At 36.5% G+C, this 20,802-nt stretch overlaps 1 protein-coding gene across 3 annotated transcripts in view; it reads right to left on the reverse strand.

Moving 5' to 3' along the window:
* mol (dual oxidase maturation factor 1 mol) overlaps window positions 1-20,322 on the reverse strand; it is a 101,266-nt gene extending 80,944 nt beyond the window's left edge. For 2 of the 3 annotated variants that reach the window (XM_069827272.1, XM_069827269.1), the window contains exon 1: window positions 20,174-20,322. The gene's annotated coding sequence lies outside the window, so the exon portion shown is untranslated. Of the gene's footprint in view, window positions 1-18,593; window positions 18,714-20,173 lie in introns of those variants that run through there. The other variant, XM_069827271.1, reaches the window with a different exon arrangement.
* Window positions 20,323-20,802: the final 480 nt, after the last annotated feature.

The following is a 20,802-nucleotide window of genomic DNA, read 5'->3' on the forward strand; positions in this document are numbered from 1 at the left end:
TGTACATAATATTGATGCTATATTGATGACATGAAAGTGAAACGTTTTGAGGTTATGTAAGTAAATGTAGAGAATATCTTAATTTAGATCTTCATTTCTATAATTTACTGAGTGGCTGCTATATATAACTACAAAACTTAAGTAAGATAATAATGTTGTTATTAAAAATCAAATATTTTTATACTTATTAACCCAGTGGGGTTGGGTCTTATTCATATACTTAATGGCGGTGTAGTGTAGATATTGATATATGCCTTCAGTATTGGCTCGAGAGAGCGCAAAAATTACAGTTCCTAAGAAAGGATAAAAAGGTATTACTTACTGATAAAATAAGAGGCCTAGAAAATTTTGTAGTCTCCAGATCATTTCAGCATGATCTCTTAGTAGGATAAAATGATTTTACGCTCTACATTTCAAGTTCTACATGCAGCAGCTATACGAAAATGCTATTGTTCGAAAGCTTAGCAAACCTGACATTTTTTTAACTTTTGCTTACAATCCACAATGACCTGAAATAGCTACTGCTATCGTCCTGACATTGATACTTGCGTTTTCGCGTTGAAAGTCAAAAACTGAAGTTGGATAGGTTCAAGAAAAAGTATTTGGCCTAAAAAAATACATTCAGAGGGACTATGTTTCATTATTATGGAAGCAAATAACTATCAAAATGTCAAGTATTCTTCATTGAAAATAAATCTGAAAATTTTTTATTTGAACGTCTAACGAACTTAGTTTGCAGCAGCATTTGCTGCACAAGCCACTAGTTAAGGATTATATTCCAAAAGCAGCTGAAGTGAGGAAAGTCTAGCATGCAAACCTATTAAAACATGGAATGAAAATGCGAAACAAGTCAACAAAGAGAAGAAACGAATTTACAAAATGTTTTGGACACAAAAGGTCATTATCAACACGAGCCTACAATATAAAGACATTGAGAGCAGATACAACGACATGACAGGAATAATTTATAAAGTCCTCTGCACATGTCCACAGAAACAGATTTCAAATATATTGAAGAAGTATTACTGTTACAATTGTTGTTTGTTCTTTAGTCAACTATCCTAAAGTAGGTCTGGATCCCAAAAATGACACCAACAAGGTTTCACTCATGAGGCAATTAGGCCAAAAGATAATGGGGTAGGGTTGCCAATTCCTTTCCCCCTCCATTGCAGACATCGTTGACTAGCTACATATTACACTAATCAGACTTCAGATGAATATTGCATTGTAATGCACGCTTGTATTTATTTATATTCCATGGTATTCGTACACCCTGTACATGACTTCACCATAACACACATTGAAAGAATGAATCCCAATCGCAGTATCAGTCAGTAAGAAATATGGACATCGAACAACCACGAATAAAATGGGAAACCAGGCCGTGAAGGACGATGATGAGGTATGTTAGCAAACAGAGGTGGAATTTTCGGAACTGCTAGTACTTAAAACATGCGCGGATCCGATGACAAAGTGACATCAAATACTATGTAAAATATTACCATGGGAACTAAAACTTATCATTAAACAAAACCTGCATGGTATAGTCGAAAAAGAAGGTACAATACAAATGTAAGGAAATAGTAATATACGTTACAGGAGCGGTATGTTGAAGTTTTCATGTTCGAGGAAAAGTTTGAAAAAGCGAAACGTAGTTGAACTTTTTTAATTTCCGAGAATTGAAGGAAAACATACCGCTCGTGTATCGTACATTATTTTGTGCGAAGATCGTTTATTACATACCTGAAAGAGGAATTTCTAATTAGTTGCAATGAAATCTCCATCTTGGTTTCTGTTCAATGACGGCAAATTTGCAGAACAAAAATATCTATCTTCAACATTGTTGCTTTAAAATGTTTTCCGTGTTTACTATAATCCAGCAGGCCGTGATATATGTCTGTCTTTTCTTTCCCCAGTCTATGATGAGTCTGGAATCTTGTTGATTTTTTCACGGCTTCCTTAATATTACTTGCATCACAAATGCAGTAACTTTAGTGGAGTTGTAGAGTTTACTTAATTTTTGCAAATATTTAAAAACAATAATTAACAGCGCAATTTAGGTGAAATTGCAGTGGTAAGTTTCCAATTTATAATTATTACTGTATTGAACGTCTCTAAAAATAATATGTTAAAAGCCTAAAGCAGTAAAATCAATATGACGCTTAAGCGATAAGAAGAGGGAAATTGTTATGTGTGTTAGGTTGGGAATACTGAATGTGGAATTTTAGACTTTCCGCGGATTGGTTTTGTGCGGAAACCAAGCAAATACGCACGATCTCGCACAAAGGTTTTTGATGTCACTGTAGTAACGAAACAAAATTATACCTAGTCCTCTGATCACTTCATTCATAGTGTTGTGCAAACCCAGCATTCTCCAATTTTCCCTCTTTCCCGACGTCCTCTTTGTCTACACATGCGATCCATGTATCTTTGTCTATCATCTGATATTTTCTTCTGTCACGAAGTCTTCTCTCGTTCACCATTCCTTCCAGTGCATCTTTCAGTAGGCAGTTTCTTCTCAGCCAGTGACCCAGAGAATTCCTTTTCCTCTTCCTGATCAGTTTCAGCATCATTCTTTCTTTACCCACTCTTTCCAACACAGCTTCATTTCTTATTCTGTCTGTCCATTTCACATGCTCCATTCTTCTCCATGTCCACATTTCAAATGCTTCTATTCGCTTCTCTTCACTTCGTTGTAATATTAATGTTTCTACCCTGTACAATGCCACACTTCACACAAAGTACTTCACTAGTATCTTCCTTAGTTTCTTTCCGCAGAAGATGCTCTTTTTCTATTAAAAGCTTCCTTTGCCATTGCTATCCTCCTTTTGACTTCCTGACAGCAGCTCATGTTACTGCTTATACGGGGACATAATTTTATTTTTACTTCAACTTTTATTGTACCTGAGTTTTTTAATGTACTTCACTCCCACCTCTTCTACTAACGAAGTTCCAACCGTCCTCCACACAGAACCAAGGCCGCAGTACTGAGTTAGTGAGTATAGTACGTTTCAGAAATATGTTCGCGTTTTCCAGTGACGAAAACTTCCAATATTGAATCATATTTTAGCATAGGTACTGTCGTCCATTTCCCTACGTCGCATCCCGATTTCCCCCACCTGCTTCTGCTCGCTCCACTGTAAAGACTAGTGCCTGAGCTTTCTTAGCTCTTTTCTGAAAACATTAATTTCTGTTAGAAATTAATTGGACGTCTACGTAATATTATGCAACTGTTTAAAATAACTTAAATAAAAGGGCCTCGTTAAGTAATTAACTATCACGTGATCCCCCCCCCCTTTCTACGATCCTGCGACATAACCACTTGGACGGACAGTAGATAGCATGTCTGAGTAATTTTTTCTGTTCGGGTCGGGCAGAAGTGAAGACTGAATTTACAGTACGTAAGGTACTCTTTTATACAGTAGGTACAAAATTATTTCAACATGAATTACTAAGTATAAAGGACGAAACTGGTAATTGGAATTAGATGCAATAGTCTGTAGTGCGATAATGGGCACAAAAGATCTGAAGCCTGTATCGAAATGAACGGCCACCATTTTCAAAAATGTGTTTAAATATCCATATTATGATTATTTTTCAATTTAACTTCATTCTCTATATTGTACGCTAATGTGCTGTAGACAGTATAATATACGCTGCATAATGAATACGTCCGCATGGATAACTCAGTTCGTGAGTAAAAACACTCATTGTTAATACTGTACTGTATTTTGATTAAACAAAACCTAATGAAAATTATCAAACTCAAAATCGCGATATTTCCTAGTTTACGTAAATGCATGAACTACTTTTCTTCCCGCCTATATCTAGTAAAGTGATTTGTTTGTATTTTACGCCAGTACCATCGAACTCCAGTCGTGGAAGGAGTTAACAAACGGTGTTTTCGGGTCTCAATCATTAATCCAAAGGTATAGCCAGGTTAATATTAAAAATGTTAGTAAAAATAAAATGATGTCCCTGTAGTACACCCCAAGTACTTGAAGCTGTCCACTTGTTGTACTCCCTCATTTAGAATTCGCAAGTTTACCTTCTGTATATTTCTTCCTATGACCATGGTCTTCGTCTTGTTTGCATTTATCTTCTTTCCATACTGCTCATAGTTGTGTCATTAGGTCCAGTAGCATATCCCTTCTTCTGCTAACAACGTCATATCATCAACAAATATTTATGGATGTTGGATATTAGTGGGTTATCATTATAGTTCGTATGATGTGCAGATGTGCGTGCTTAGTTTGGGGGGAGGGGGTTCGACGTGAGCTCACTGTGAGGAAGCAGAAGTATTTGGGGAACCCTGCCTGCCCACGCTTGGTCCTTGTTGGGCTGGCTCTACTTCCGATTACGTCACTGCGACCTTCCTCAACTCGTGACGAGGTGATCGCCGTGTAACAAAGGAGGTCGAGGCAACGGTCCGTCCTTCCCTTCCGCTCGCTGGAAAGTAGAAACGCGTTGAAGGCGACAGCGACGGACTTCTTCCTTAGCCCTCCCTTCACCGCCACTTCCTCCTACATCTTACTTTCTCACTTTGTGTTCGTGTTTAATTTCATTTGCGTCTGAAGTTTGGATCAGTTTGAAGAATTTGACACTTCCTCCTACAGCTTACTTTCTCACTTTGTGTTCGTGTTTAATTTCATTTGCGTCTGAAGTTTGGATCAGTTTGAAGAATATGACACTTCCTCCTACATCTTACTTTCTCACTTTGTGTTCGTGTTTAATTTCATTTGCGTCTGAAGTTTGGATCAGTTTGAAGAATTTGACACTTCCTCCTACAGCTTACTTTCTCACTTTGTGTTCGTGTTTAATTTCATTTGCGTCTGAAGTTTGGATCAGTTTGAAGAATTTGACACTTCCTCCTACATCTTACTTTCTCACTTTGTGTTCGTGTTTAATTTCATTTGCGTCTGAAGTTTGGATCAGTTTGAAGAATATGACACTTCCTCCTACATCTTACTTTCTCACTTTGTGTTCGTGTTTAATTTCATTTGCGTCTGAAGTTTGGATCAGTTTGAAGAATATGACACTTCCTCCTACATCTTACTTTCTCACTTTGTGTTCGTGTTTAATTTCATTTGCGTCTGAAGTTTGGATCAGTTTGAAGAATATGACACTTCCTCCTACATCTTACTTTCTCACTTTGTGTTCGTGTTTAATTTCATTTGCGTCTGAAGTGTGGATCAGTTTGAAGAATATGACACGATGGAAAATATGAAAACGAAGATCACTGTAATATTGGCAATGAAGATGAGGAAGGCGAAGATGGTGGTGGGATTACGATGAAGAAGAAGAAGAAGAAGATGATGATGATGATGATGATGATGATGATGAAGATGGTAGTAAATGAATAGGATTAATACCCGTCTGGGTTTTGCCCGCGGAGTAGCTATGGGTCCAGTATGGAGTTCATAGCCGAACGAACGTCAGCTGACAATGAGCTGCTTCCTTCACAGCGAAAATCGTCGTCTTTCCTATCGAAAATCATCAAAAAAGTAGATAGCACTCAGACTGGAGCAATAATTTAGCGTTGGAGACATGTTTTCCTTGTAGAAAAGCAAGAGCTAGATACATTGCTGTAGGCTATTTACAGAGACGTGTATTAAAATTATGATCCGATCTGTGTCAACAAAATTAATTACATTGTTCGTTGTAATTTACACCCAGTGGTTACAATATCCAAGTTCTTCAGCTTAAAACTAGTTCTAAGACATAGCTAAGTCATTAGGATTTTAAAATAATCTCAAGTAATTGATTAGGCCTACATTAATCTTGCTTATTAAAGGTTGGAATTTCGAGGAAGGTATTCCCTTAAACACCCTATATAGGGCCCATACTATATATGCAGTTTTACTCCTGGTTGAGTGTTAGAGAAGGTCGTATGGCCTTAACTCTGCCAGGTTAAATAAACCATTATTGTTATTGTTATTATTATTATTATTATTATTATTATTATTATTATTATTATTACTACTACTACTACTACTAGCCGTACCCGTGCGCTCCGCTGCACCCGTTAGAAATAAATATAAAGTAATTACATAATTAAAATAGGACATTTGATCCAGGGAACATTCGTGTTTGATAGAAGGATAAATCGTTTAATATGTTACTTAATTTAAATTGCATCCAAATAATTAAAATACGATCATTTTGGTCCAGAGACACTCATTTGGTGCAATGACAATTCCTTTAACATGTTTCTTAATTTTTATTACATGCAACCATAATTTAATGAACATTGACATCATTTAGATTTAATGTGTATACTTTATTTTACTTGCTATAGGTTTCCATTGAATTATGGTAATAACTTAATTTTAACCCTTGTTGTCTACGTATTCAGTAAATGGCGCTTGGCCCACTATGGTTCTGAACCCTTCAAATAACTTAAATAACTTAAATTATATTATATTATATTATATTATATTATATTATATTATATAAAAGTGTGTTGATAACGGATGTAACTTACATAAACATTATTTTAAGAAATACAGGAAACGAATATACAGAATAGCCTATCAAGTTTTCTGTGCATAAAAAGCTATTTTAATATTACCTGTCCTCGATTCACTCATAAGTTAGTGTAAGTAATAACATTATAGCATTATGTCCATCTAGAGAAACTACACTTTCAAATGGTGAAATAATAATTAATTATACAAATCGGTTAATTTAGCTTCCGATATTACTACATACAAACACAGAAACATGTTTCATAGCTTTCGATTGTTGTTGTCCAAGGCCCCTTATGGACGAAGTCATTTGTTTTTTTATTTCATTACACCGCCTTAGATGGCAGTTATTTTAATTTTAAAACTCATTTATCTCATTAAATATCAGTCCTATCAAAATCTTTCATAGAATAAAACTTATCGGAAATGATTTTTAAAGAAACCTTTGTTATGTAATATTTTTCACAAAAAGCAATAATAAGCGAGATATTTAGATTTATTTAATTCAGGCCTCCTTATAACCTCCCTTTTAAATAACGTATTTTGAATGTCATATAGCCTAAAATCTAAGTTACAGCGAACTTAATTTATATTCTAATTTTCATCGAAATCCGTTCAGCCATTATCGCGTGAAAAGGTAACAAACATCCAGACAGACAGACAGACATACAAACAAAAATTTCAAAAAAGCGATTTTCGGTTTCAGGATAGTTAGTTATATATGTTAGGACCAAATATTTTTGGAAAATCGAAAATTACCAGAAAAATTTCGCTTACAGATTTATTATTAGTATAGATGATTATTATTATTATTGTTATTATTACTTACGTACTTATTTACTGGCTTTTAAAGAACCCGGAGGTTCATTGCCGCCCTCACATAAGCCCGCCATTGGTCCCTATCCTGAACAAAATTAATCCAGTCTCTACCATCATATCCCACCTCCCTCAAATCCATTTTAATATTATCTTCCCATGTACGTCTCGGCCTCTCTAAAGGTCTTTTTCCCTCCGGCCTCCCAACTAACACTCTATATGCATTTCTGGATTCGCCCATACGTGCTACATGCCCTGCCCATCTCAAACGTCTCGATTTAATGTTCCTAATTATGTCAGGTGAAGAATACAATGCGTGCAGTTCTGTGTTGTGTAACTTTCTCCATTCTCCTGTAACTTCATCCCTCTTAGCTCCAAATATTTTGTTATTATTATTATTATTATTATTATTATTATTATTATTATTATTATTATTATTATTATTATTACTTGTTGTAAAGTAACCACTATTTCCCTCTCCCCCTGCTTTATATATCTCCGCTGGCCGCCCCGCTTCTTCTTTTTGCGAACCCTTGGCCTATATGAACTATCGCAGCACAGCCTGCTGAACAGCCTTAGCTTCCGCCAATATTTTATTTCTGTGTCGCACAGAGGTAAGTTCTTTCCAGGCTCGCAATGCTTGACTTTACGTCTGTCCGGGAATTTGAAGTTACAAAGGTGGCACCTCTAAAAAAAACTCGTGAAGAATGATGTGGACGAAAATAGCAGACGCAGCTGAATGTGCTACACGAGTGCGGAATGCGATCGTCTCTTTTCTCTCGCTGGAAAGTCAGCAGCCTTTGTGTGGCATGTGGAGCGTGACTCTCCAGGGGCTTTCTATTCCTGGATGCTCCAAACAGCGACATTTAGTCAGGCAAATGCCAGCTGACGCAACGCGCGCTGACCACAGAGCAGCTGGCGCCGAGGAGCACGTGTTCTGTTTCCCCTGCCAATTTGGATTAAGCTTACTTACATACTTACTTACTTACTGGCTTTTAAGGAACCCGGAGGTTCATTGCCGCCCTCACATATGCCCGTCATTAGTCCCTATCCTGAGCAAGATTAATCCAGTCTCTATCATCATATCCCACCTCCCTCAAATCCATTTTAATATTATCTCCCCACCTACGTCTCGGCCTCCCCAAAGGTCTTTTTCCCTCCAGCCTCCCAACCAACACTCTATATGCATTTCTGGGTTCGCCCATACGTGCTACATGTCCTGCCCATCTCAAACGTCTGGATTTAATATTCCTAATTATGTCAGGTGAAGAATACAATGCGTGCAGCTCTCCGTTGTGTAACTTTCTCCATTCTCCTGTAACTTCATTCCGCTTAGCCCCAAATATTTTCCTAAGCACCTTATTCTCAAACACCCTTAACCTATGTTCCTCTCTCAGAGTGAGAGTCCAAGTTTCACAACCTTACAGAACAACCGGTAATATAACTGTTTTATAAATTCTAACTTTCAGATTTTTTGACAGAAGACTAGATGACAAAAGCTTCTCAACCGAATAATAACAGGCATTTCTCATATTTATTCTGCGTTTAATTTCCTCCCGAGTGTTCCAAGATATTTGAATTTTTCCACCTCTTCGAAAGATAAATTTCCAATTTTTATAGTTCCATTTCGTACAGTATTCTGGTCACGAGACATAATCATATCTTTCCGGTCCGAATAAGACAGGGGAATAGACGCCTGTGCCTGGAACCAGATGTTGTAGCAACAGAAGACTGGGCTGGTTAGGACATCCGATGAGAAAGAGAACAAAGAAACGTTACTTGGGAAGAAATGCCAAATGGGAGGGGAGGACTCAGATGTAAGAGATCTGAAACGAAAAATAGGAAATAGGACCATGACGAAAGATACAGAAGCTTGGAGGAAAATTGTGATTGAGGAAGATTCAGAGGTTTGATGCACCACAGTCATTGATTGATTGATTGGTTGATTCCGAACAACAACAGCGGTTTAGAACTGTTAAGAAAATATTACTGCTGCTAATAACAATAATGCGTGCTCTGTAGTTGTTTAATTAACTGCCCGAAGACAGGTCTGAACCTCACAAGTGGTACCAAAAAGGCACCATTTATGAGGCTACTAAGCCAGGAGATAATTAGGAACATTAAATCCAGACGTTTGAGATGGGCAGAGCATGTAGTACCAACTGTGGTAACTTTCGAGGAATATCACTTTTGTTGACGTCGTACAAAATTTTGTCCACTATTCTTTTGAGAAGATTAACTCCGTACGTAGATGAAATTATTGGCGATCATCAGTGTGGTTTTAGGCGTAATAGATCAACTATTGATCAGATTTTTTTTGTATTCGACAGATATTGGAGAAAAAATGGGAGTATAATGATACAGTACATCAGTTATTCATAGATTAAAAAAAGGCATATGACTCGGTTAAGAGGGAAGTATTATATGGTATTCTTATTGAATTTGGTATTCCCAAGAAACTAGTTCGATTACTTAAAATGTGTCTCAGTGAAACGAACAGCAGAGTCCGTATAGGTCAGTTTCTATCTGATGCTTTTCCAATTCACTGTGGGCTAAAGCAGGGAGATGCACTATCACCTTTACTTTTTAACTTCGCTTTAGAATATGCCATTAGGAAAGTCCAGGATAACAGGCAGGGTTTGGAATTGAACGGGTTACATCAGCTGCTTGTCTATGCGGATGACGTGAATATGTTAGGAGAAAATCCACAAACGATTAGGGAAAACGCGGGAATTCTAGTTGAAGCAAGTAAAGCGATAGGTTTGAAAGTAAATCCCGAAAGACAAAGTATATGATTATGTCTCGTGACCAGAATATTGTACGAAATGGAACTATAAAAATTGGAGATTTATCGTTCGAAGGAGTGGAAATATTCAAATATCTTAGAGCAACAGTAACAAATATAAATGACACTCGGGAGGAAATTAAACGCAGAATAAATATGGGAAATGCCTGTTATTATTCGGTTGAGAAGCTTTTGTCATCTAATCTTCTGTCAAAAAATCTGAAAGTTAGAATTTATGAAACAGTTATATTACCGGTTGTTCTGTATGGTTGTGAAACTTGGACTCTCACTTTGAGAGAGGAACAGAGATTAAGGGTGTTTGAGAATAATGTTCTTAGGAAAATATTTGGGGCTAAGAAGGATGAAGTTACAGGAGAATGGAGAAAGTTAAACAACGTAGAGCTGCACGCATTGTATTCTTCACCTGACATAATTAGGAACATTAAATCCAGACGTTTGAGATGGGCAGGACATGTAGCACGTATGGGTGACTCAAGAAATGTATATAGAGTGTTAGTTGGGAGGCCGGAGGGAAAAAGACCTTTGGGGATGCCGAGACGTAGATGGGAGGATAGTATTAAAATGGATTTGAGGGAGGTGGGATATGATGATAGAGACTGGATTAATCTTGCACAGGATAGGGACCGCTGGCGGGCTTATGTGAGGGCGGCAATGAACCTCCGGGTTCCTTAAAAGCCAATTGTAAGTAAGTATTATTATTATTATTATTATTATTATTATTATTATTATTATTATTATTATTGTTATTATTATTATTATTATTATTATTATTATTATTATTATTATTATTATTATTATTAAGCTTTACTAGAAATAGTGTAGAAAACTGCAGTTGTCGTAACAGCATTTGTAGAATACTATACAACCTTAGATACACTAATGTTCTGCTAGTTGCATGTACAACAGGCGATGCTATCCATCATAAAAATGACTATTAATAAGCATAATATTCTGTAACATTCGGCTTTGTGATCTAGCTGTCAGCATTCCTGGCTACAGATCATGAGATCCCGGGTTTGATTCTTGTCCCGAACTTGGAAATTTGGCCTTAAAGCGGCTATTTCATACTTTCATTCGTAAAAGTCTAGAACCTACAAGTGAGCGCATATGAAGTGTTTCTATAGGCAAGCACCTACTCTTAAGTAAATACAAATTGTAACAGGACTCTTCTTAGCAATACATTATTGTCCAACTATGGAAATAGCATTGTAGTCTGAATCTAATGCATAGAGGTAGATGATGTGAATGTTACAGGCCTGTGAGTCCCAGGCTGAAGTGTGGGGACTGTAGACACAAGAAGGAAGCCAGAAGCAAATATTGCGTATCGATTACTATAATGCAGTGCAGACTGAACACTTCAGTTATTCCAACTTACTTTTGAGACGACCCAAAGCAGAATTTCTAACAATTTAAATCTTTAACGTTGGTATGTTTTTTTTTAAGTTAATAATATATTTATTTATTTCAAATATACAGAATAAAGAAATATAATTACAAAACAAAACAAAGAGAAATACAAATAAAATAATACAAGCAATATAAAAAGAAGATACAGTAGTATTAACAAAATTTGAGACCGAATGAGCAGCGCTCGTGCTGGTCGCAGTTCAGATATAATATTAAAATAAAAAATAATAATAATAATAATAATATAAATAAATAAGTAAAATAAAATACGAACTAAAATATAATTACAGCGGCAATGGAATTATATAATATAATATTAACACTATAGAAGAATAATATCGCACGTGAAAAGTAGGACTAATATATATTTCAAAATTATAGAATACAAATATAATATAGGTTGATTAATTCATACACATAGGCTATAAATTTATGTAATCAAATTGAAGATATTAACACGTTTCTAATTTTCTTGTTATATGTTAGTGGGTTACATGTTAGAAGTTCTGGGTGTAATTTAGTTAAAGCATTGTACAACCGAGGGCCAAAATTTATGCTATGCTTTAGACCAGCAGATGTGAGACATTTAGGTTCTACTAATGTTGAATTAATATTTCGTCTTGTGTCATAATTGTGTGTCTGTAATACAAACTTATTACGATTTTTATGATAAAATTTTAACAGCGTATACTTATAAATTTGTTCAATATTAAATACATTAAATTCAGAATAAATTAATTTAGTTGGATAATCGAAACGTTTCTTCAAACAAATTTTAATTATTCGTTTTTGTAGTAAATTTAACGGACTAAGATTAATTTTTGTACTTCCACCCCAAACAATTATACCATATTGAATGATAGACTGAATAATGGCCAAATAAACATTTCGTAGAACTCTAATAGGTAAGTAGCATCGAAGATTAACGAATTTATAAATTGTTTTACGAAGCCTCTTACAAAGATAAGTAATGTGATGAGGCCATTTTAAATTCTGATCAATAATGATACCCAGATATTTGACATACGTGGCTTCTTTCAAAGGTGGACATTTACAACTTTTGGGATCTAAACAATTTTCACTGTGTATTATTAGTCTATATTTATCGCTAAATTTTAAATTTTGAACACTGGCAGCTGTTAACGAAAAAGGAACTAAAGTTGATTTAGATATATTTAAAGAAAGGAAGTTGGAATTAAGCCATGTTTTAACAATGTTAGCACCTATATTAGCATTTCTATATGCTTCCTGCCAAGAAAAACCACTGAAAATAACTACTGTATCATCCGCATATGAATATATAGATCCATTAAATTTTTCTAAATTTATATTTAGCAGATCATTAACATATATTAGAAATAAAATAGGTCCCAATTTTCTTAATTTATTAGGTAATTTCTTATTGAATGAAATTGAAGAGTAATTCATGTAATTTAAGCTATAATATGCTTTTTGCTATAGAAACGCTTAATATACGATCACTGAGGTAACTTCCGGATTTTTACGAGTTCCAGAAACACCGTATTCCAGGAAAATCTATTTCAATAAGGGAACACTAATATATAAAAAAAAAAGTCCATGATTGCTATTGTTTTCACACGTCTGAAACTATTAGCTAAATACTATTTGATATCTTACACATACTCCCAAATTACCATTCATACCAATTACAACCAGATGAAACCCCTACTTGAGTATTCTAAAAAGGCATTACAGTGAAACCTCTCCTTACGGACACCCCCAAGATGCGGACACTCCTCATATACGGACAGAGTTTTATGTCCCAACTGAAATAATATAGAAATAATGATAAATTCAACTCTTGTTTACGGACACTCTCAGACACGGACACGGACAGATGTCTCACAGTCCTAAAGCTTGGTTTACCTCCTTACTGCGGACAGGACTTGGATTTCAAGACTTAACTTGTTACAAAAATTGAGAAATTTAGTTTTGAGTACTGTACAGAAATTCCTTAACATGAAACATAACATAAGGGTCTCGTGTGCTACCACTACTCCAGCCGGCTACCCCTTGTTAGCTGCAAGCGGGTGGATAAACAGAGTCATACAATTTAACCTGTCTGATGAGTCCAAGGTTTCCGCGATCGTGAAATTGTATTCGACACATGATAGAGTTAATAGGATTATTCTCTTCACTTCAATCAGTTGTTCTGTTTCGAGAGACATGGCACCCGAACGTAAAGGTTAAGTTGAAAACTGTAAATTACAGTACTGCATAACTGTAGACCTAGAATAAAATTGCATGGCACTGTACTGTATTTTCCTTTTTCGGTCTTATCTACTGTAGTTCAAAGTTGCAAAGAATTTACTGCAGTAGACTGTATTTAGAATTAAACTACAGTAATACATTTCATTTAAAGCGTGAAGGGATACATAATGCATATTATAAATTTACTTTTAGATTGGGGAGCCTCCCTCCCAATAAAGGACACCTCCCAGATGCGGACAGATTGTTACGCCCTTCGATGTCCGTAAATGAGAGGTTTCACTGTATTTCGTACGTTATATGATTCTGTAAGCTTTATTTAAAAAAAAAAAAAAAAAAAAAAAACATGTTTCCATTCTTATACATGCATTCAAGTTTCTTTTCTAATATTACAAATTCCACAACTATTTCTACCATAGGATAGTAGGTTTTCATATTCTACCAAAAGTACCGGACCAGTATTCTACAAAGCCACAACTCTAATCTTTACAAACCATGTACGTTCTTTGTTGCTGTATGTGTACAACAGACTATCAATACAAATAGATTTCCAGTTATTTAAATTGAAAAATATAATATCTTTTTCCATATTATTTTTCATTTGTGAAGTGACCGCCGTTTAATGGTTCCTTCTTACTGATTAATTTAAAAAAATATCCTCCAAACCATAACTTAAATTAAATTAAATTAAAAAATATGCATAGATAACTTAGTGTAGTTTCGTTCCTTGATTAAAGAAATGTATCTTTGTACTATGGTTGTTTTTGTGAAAGGCGCTTCAACTAAGTCATAGACGCAATTTATGGGAAGAAGGAGACAATCCCCCCCCCAGAGAGTTTAAAATTTAAAGAAATAATAATTCAGCAATACTACTTAAAAATAAACTGTCAACTGTACTTTTAATATTAAAATATTCCACTTTTATAAACGCTTAAAAAATAAAAGACGCGCTAGTTAATGACTTTGCTCAAATGAAACCAAGGCGTTATTCGTTACTGTTACCTATTGTAAACAATAATATGTACATTTTTTATTGACGTTAAAGTTTATTTATCAGTAAAACTGTGTGTGTTCATTTGTTCTCACTTATGTCATATTAACAGCAACTGCATACAAATTACGTAATATATAAGTAGGATAAAAAAATAAAACTAGGTCTGTGTGTGGTAGGCCTACAGATAAGACTTGGAGCGAGTCTTGATGGGAGTCCACCTCTATGTAGGCATCAGTTTCACACGACTGTCCACAAGTAGCATATATATATATATATAGGGGCTCTTGTTTACTGCACATGCGCTCTGTGTTCTAAGCGAAAGTTATGCAATAAGGGAGCTTCAAATTTTATTTCCGTATCTGTACATACTGTAATGTGGGGTAAACTTGACCATAAAACAATAAATAAATAAATAAACCTTATCAGCTCTATATGTGACTTGGAGTAATAAACATTTCTTAAGAAATGAAAAAAAAAAAAACTTCAAATATAGTTGTGTTTCTGATATCAAGACAACTGTAGTAACTTTCGAGGAATATCACTTTTGTTGACGTCGTACAAAATTTTGTCGAATATCCTTTTGAGAAGATTAACTTCATATGTAGATGAAATTATTGGCGATCATCAGTGTGGTTTTAGGCGTAATAGATCGACTATTGATCAGATATTTTGTATTCGACAGATAATGGAGAAAAAATGGGAGTATAAAGGTACAGTACATCAGTTATTCATAGATTTCAAAAAGGCGTATGACTCGGTTAAGAGAGAAGTTTTATATGATATTCTTATTGAATTTGGTGTTCCCAAGAAACTAGTTCGATTAATTAAAATGTGTCTTAGTGAAACTTACAGCAGAGTCCGTATAGGTCAGTTTCTATCTGATGCTTTTCCAATTCACCGCAGGCTAAAGCAGGGAGACGCACTATCACCTTTACTTTTTAACTTCGATCTAGAATATGCCATTAGGAAAGTTCTGGATAACAGGCAGGGTTTGGAATTGAACGGGTTACATCAGCTTCTTGTCTATGCGGATGACGTGAATATGTTAGGAGAAAATCCACAAACGATTAGGGAAAAGGCGGAAATTCTAGTTGAAACAAGTAAAGCGATAGGTTTGAAAGGAAATCCCAGAAGACAAAGTATATGATTATGTCTCGTAACCAGAATATTGTACGAAATGGAACTATAAAAATTGGAGATTTATCGTTCGAAGGGGTGGAAAAATTCAAATATCTTGGAGCAACAGTAACAAATATAAATGACACTCGGGAGGAAATTAGACACAGAATAAATATGGGAAATGCCTGTTATTATTCGGTTGAGAAGCTTTTGTCACTTAGTCTTCTGTCAAAAAATCTGAAAGTTAGAATTTATAAAACAGTTATATTACTGGTTGTTCTATATGGTTGTGAAGCTTGGACTCTCACTTTGAGAGAGGAACAGAGATTAAGGGTGTTTGAGAATAAGGTTCTTAGGAAAATATTTGGGGCTAAGAGGGATGAAGTTACAGGAGAATGGAGAAAGTTACACAACGTAGAGCTGCACGCATTGTATACTTCTCCTGACATAATTAGGAACACAAAATCCAGACGTTTGAGATGGGCAGGCCATGTAGCACGTATGGGCGAATCCAGAAATGCATGTAGAGTGTTAGTTGGGAGGCCGGAGGGAAAAAGACCTTTGGGGAGGCGGAGAAGTAGATGGGAAGATAATATTAAAATGGATTTGAGGGAGGTGGGATATGATGATAGAGACTGGATTAATCTTGCTCAGGATAGGGACCAATGGCGGGCTTATGTGAGGGCGGCAATGAACCTCCGGGTTCCTTAAAAGCCAGTAAGTAGTAGTAGTAATATGTGATATCATTGTTTAAATCCTTTTTTATGGTGAAGTTTAGGTCTACCTCAGCTGTGAAGTTTACCCCAGTTAACGGTATGGAAAATAGTTCATTTCAGAGTACGTCACGCGATATATCTGCTCTATAGGGTCTTTCCTAAAAAAATCCGTTCCCCTTCAAGTAAAAACTGAATTGACGGCGCTGAATTAAATTCTAAATTACGAAGTATTAGGAAGCTCTGCGGTGGTCCTGAATGAAAACCTACAAGACTGGTAGGAAGACAATCGGACAAATATATGTCTGAACAAGTACCATTTCACACAGTTGAATAGACTGAATTGCCAAAAACCGTGTGCTTCGTACGACAGAACACGTCTGGCTGGCTCCAGAGCAACCAAGCGGTCGAGCAGGCAAGGCCAACTACGAAGAACGGTGATGGACATATTATGTATTTACTTTCATACCAACTTCGGAACGAGCCAATGTCCCGGTTTCAGGTAAAGAATTCGTTTAAATGAAACCAAAATACCGGTAGTGTTAGTTTTATTTCTCTGTGCCAGTATTACTTACTTACAAAGGCTTTTAAAGAACCCGGAGGTTCATTGCCGCCCTCACATAAGCCCGCCATCGATCTCTATTCTGAGCAAGATTAACCCAGTCTCTACCATCATATCCCACCTCTCTCAAATGCATTACCTTTGTTCAGCTCTTGCTGTTGTCATTGAATTCAATTTTTTACTTGGTGCAAAAGGAGGAACTGAAGGACTCTAACATTGAAATATAACTAAAAAATTTCTTGAATAGTAATATTCTCAGATGATATTTTCCTGAAAGGTGAAAAATGTGTGTACAGTAGAACCTCTATTATCCGTGATAATGAGGGGGGGGTGAACTGAACGATTAATCGAAAAAATCGGTTAATCCGTACCGGTACCATAAAATATTTTCCTGAATTGAGTGAATAATACATACAGTTTCATAATTTCCTCCGTAGTCTTGTGTTTAACACGTTAGGTAGCGGATCAGAAGGTCACTAATTTAAGTTCGGTTGTCAAGGGCGTGTTTTTAAGGGACAAGGAAACTCCTTGTAATGGCTAAGAGCGGAAAGATAGAATAGTAGAGGTATCATTTTGTAGATTACATACTCTATACACTTTGTCCTTAATTTTTACTAAATCGCGCACAGTTGTACCATCAATCACGTATTCTGATCCGAGATGAGCCACAGATACTCTTTCCCCAAATCACTCAATTATATGGATTTTTGGATACTTATCATAAAAGTTTTTTTTGACGCTCATGAAATACATTTAATATAGAAGTTGAACAGCACGGCAACTCGAATAATAGACTAGACTGGAAGTGTGAAGGCTTGTAATAACACTCTTTAGCGAGAAAAATGCGTACTAATATAACGCACAGTAGTACTTCGTATGTTTTTGTAGTAAAAAAAGAGTGAACGAAAAACAGTCGGATAATCCGCCAATCGGTTAATAGGGTGTCGGATAATCGGGGTTCCACTGTATTGTGAAGTGTTCCTGCATTTGGATCCAATGAAAAAGGAAAAAAGAATGTTATCGAGGCTGAAGTGCGTTTAAATTTTGGTGCTGTCACTTAATATAGGCCTAACTTTAAGCTGCTCTGAAAATCACGTAAATATTTTGTGTAGAAAGTAGGCAACAGTTTGTCTTGATCAGCTTAATGTACTTTAAGCTAGACACAATCCAGGAACCTCCGGTATTGCAGCGCGGACACGTGACTATCCTGCGCGCCTTCCCTCTCACCGGACGTCACTCGCTGCCGGATCGTGCTGACGTCATTCTATGAGTGTCCAAAGTGAATTGTCAAGGGTCCGGTTTACATCGGAACTCAGGACAGGTAGGCAGAGCTCTCCAGGATTGATAGGCTGTGGATAGAACCGGGACCTTTGAGTTAATCCGAAACTTGTTGGGCTAGTCACTAGTCACATGTAAGGTAAACACCCTAGGTTAGGTTAGGTTAGGTTAGGTTAGGTTAGACCATAAGTTGTTTACTTACCTTATTTGCTGTCCAAGCACACGAGCGCGAAAATTGTCATAGCTCCATTTCACTGTCACCTCCAAGCACGCATAAACGACTGCTTCGTGCAACAAGGGTATAACAACCTACTGACTAATACACAAGGTATTTACTGGGTTGCACCTTAGGGCGGGGGGGGGGTAATCCTACCGTTGCGGATGTCGTGTTGTCCTTAACTTGTTATGAAAAAAAAAAAATATATATATAGGCCCTATATATAACGTCCACCCACAACAAGAAACACAAAGGCAACCCGCATGCTGCCCACAGGTTGCGTAACTGGGGCGACAATCGTGTGATTAGGCTCAAGGGCGCGCCATGATCCCCTGATTTACGAGGATTTGTGTCCCACTTCGGAACACGGGCGCTGCTATTATTATTATTATTATTATTATTATTATTATTATTGACGTGAATATGTTAGGAGAAAATACACAAACGATTAGGGAAAACACGGAAATTTTACTTGCAGCAAAGTAAAGCGATCGGTTTGGAAGTAAATCCCGAAAAGACAAAGTATATGATTATGTCTCGTGACCAGAATATTGTATGAAATGGAACTATAAAAATTGGAGATTTATCCTTCGAAGGGGTGGAAAAATTCAAATATCTTGGAGCAACAGTAACAAATATAAATGACACTCGGGAGGAAATTAAACGCAGAATAAATATGGGAAATGCGTGTTATTATTCGGTTGAGAACCTTTTATCATCCAGTCTGCTGTCAAAAAATCTGAAAGTTAGAATTTATAAAACAGTTATATTACCGGTTGTTCTGTATGGTTGTGAAACTTGGACTCTCACTTTGAGAGAGGAACATAGGTTAAGGGTGTTTGAGAATAAGGTACTTAGGAAAATATTTGGGGCTAAGAGGGATGAAGTTACAGGAGAATGGAGAAAGTTACACAACACAGAACTGCACGCATTGTATTCTTCACCTGATATAATTAGGAACATTAAATCCAGACGTTTGAGATGGGCAGGGCATGTAGCACGTATGGGCGAATTCAGAAATGCATATAGAGTGTTAGTTGGGAGACCGGAGGGAAAAAGACCTTTAGGGAGGCCGAGACGTAGATGGGAGGATAATATTAAAATGGATTTGAGGGAGGTGGGATATGATGATAGAGACTGGATTAATCTTGCACAGGATAGGGACCAATGGCGGGCTTATGTGAGGGCGGCAATGAACCTCCGGGTTCCTTAAAAGCCAGTAAGTAAGTAAGTAGTTATTATTATTATTATGGGGCAATAACTTATTATCTGCTGCTTCTGTGTTACTTTACGAGGTATTGAATACGCATTATTGGTAAGTGACTTGTAAGGGCTCTCATAGCAGTAACAGATATTGAGTTTTATTATTATTATTATTATTATTATTATTATTATTATTATTATTATTATTATTATTATTAGACGCGGCTCTAAGATAGGAAACAACTACGTTCTCACGGTTACAGTGGGGAAGACGCTGCTGTAGCTCCTCGCTGTGGTCCAGGCACACAAAGATGTTCACTTGTCAGTATTCACGTCACACACTCCCCCGCACCGTCTCTCACCTTGGTTTCTTCCTTCTCATGTCGGGCGATGCTCAGCTGTCGACGCGCGCCGGCACACTGGCAGCCGCTGCCGCAGCGTGCGAGAGAGCTGCGGTGAAAGTTGAGCTACCTGCGACGAGAAAACATCAGCCCGCGCTCGTTCAGCCATGGCTCCATCAGGCGCGTGCGTCTCACCTCAAGAAAATAACAAGTTGCTGTAAGTTGTTGACAGAGGCGCCAACTATTGAGGATTTGTATGTATTTATTTACACTGCAAGTGGGCAAGCACCCGGTGGCAGTGGTATATACAATATTAACAATACACAGTTACAATACACGATTTCTCGTAAGTACTACCGATTTCCCTCCACAATTACGGCTAAAGAGAAAAATTATTACAGAAAAGTAAAATTATCACGGCAAAATATATCTTCCGAGAAGAGGGGGAAAAAATATGTAACGATTTTTTTTTAAATTGTTCCATATACACTTTTAACACTTATAAATCACTGATTAACTTTGTAACGTCTTTATTTTTTTTATGCTCGACTATGCCGAAATGTAGTAATTATACACCTGGTAGCAGACCTTTAATGGACCTCATTAAAGTACACCTACTCATTAAAGGTCAGGTCTTTCAGCCAATGACG

The sequence above is a fragment of the Periplaneta americana genome, chromosome 6, assembly GCF_040183065.1.
Source record: "Periplaneta americana isolate PAMFEO1 chromosome 6, P.americana_PAMFEO1_priV1, whole genome shotgun sequence".
Classification (NCBI taxonomy): Eukaryota; Metazoa; Arthropoda; class Insecta; order Blattodea; family Blattidae; genus Periplaneta; species Periplaneta americana.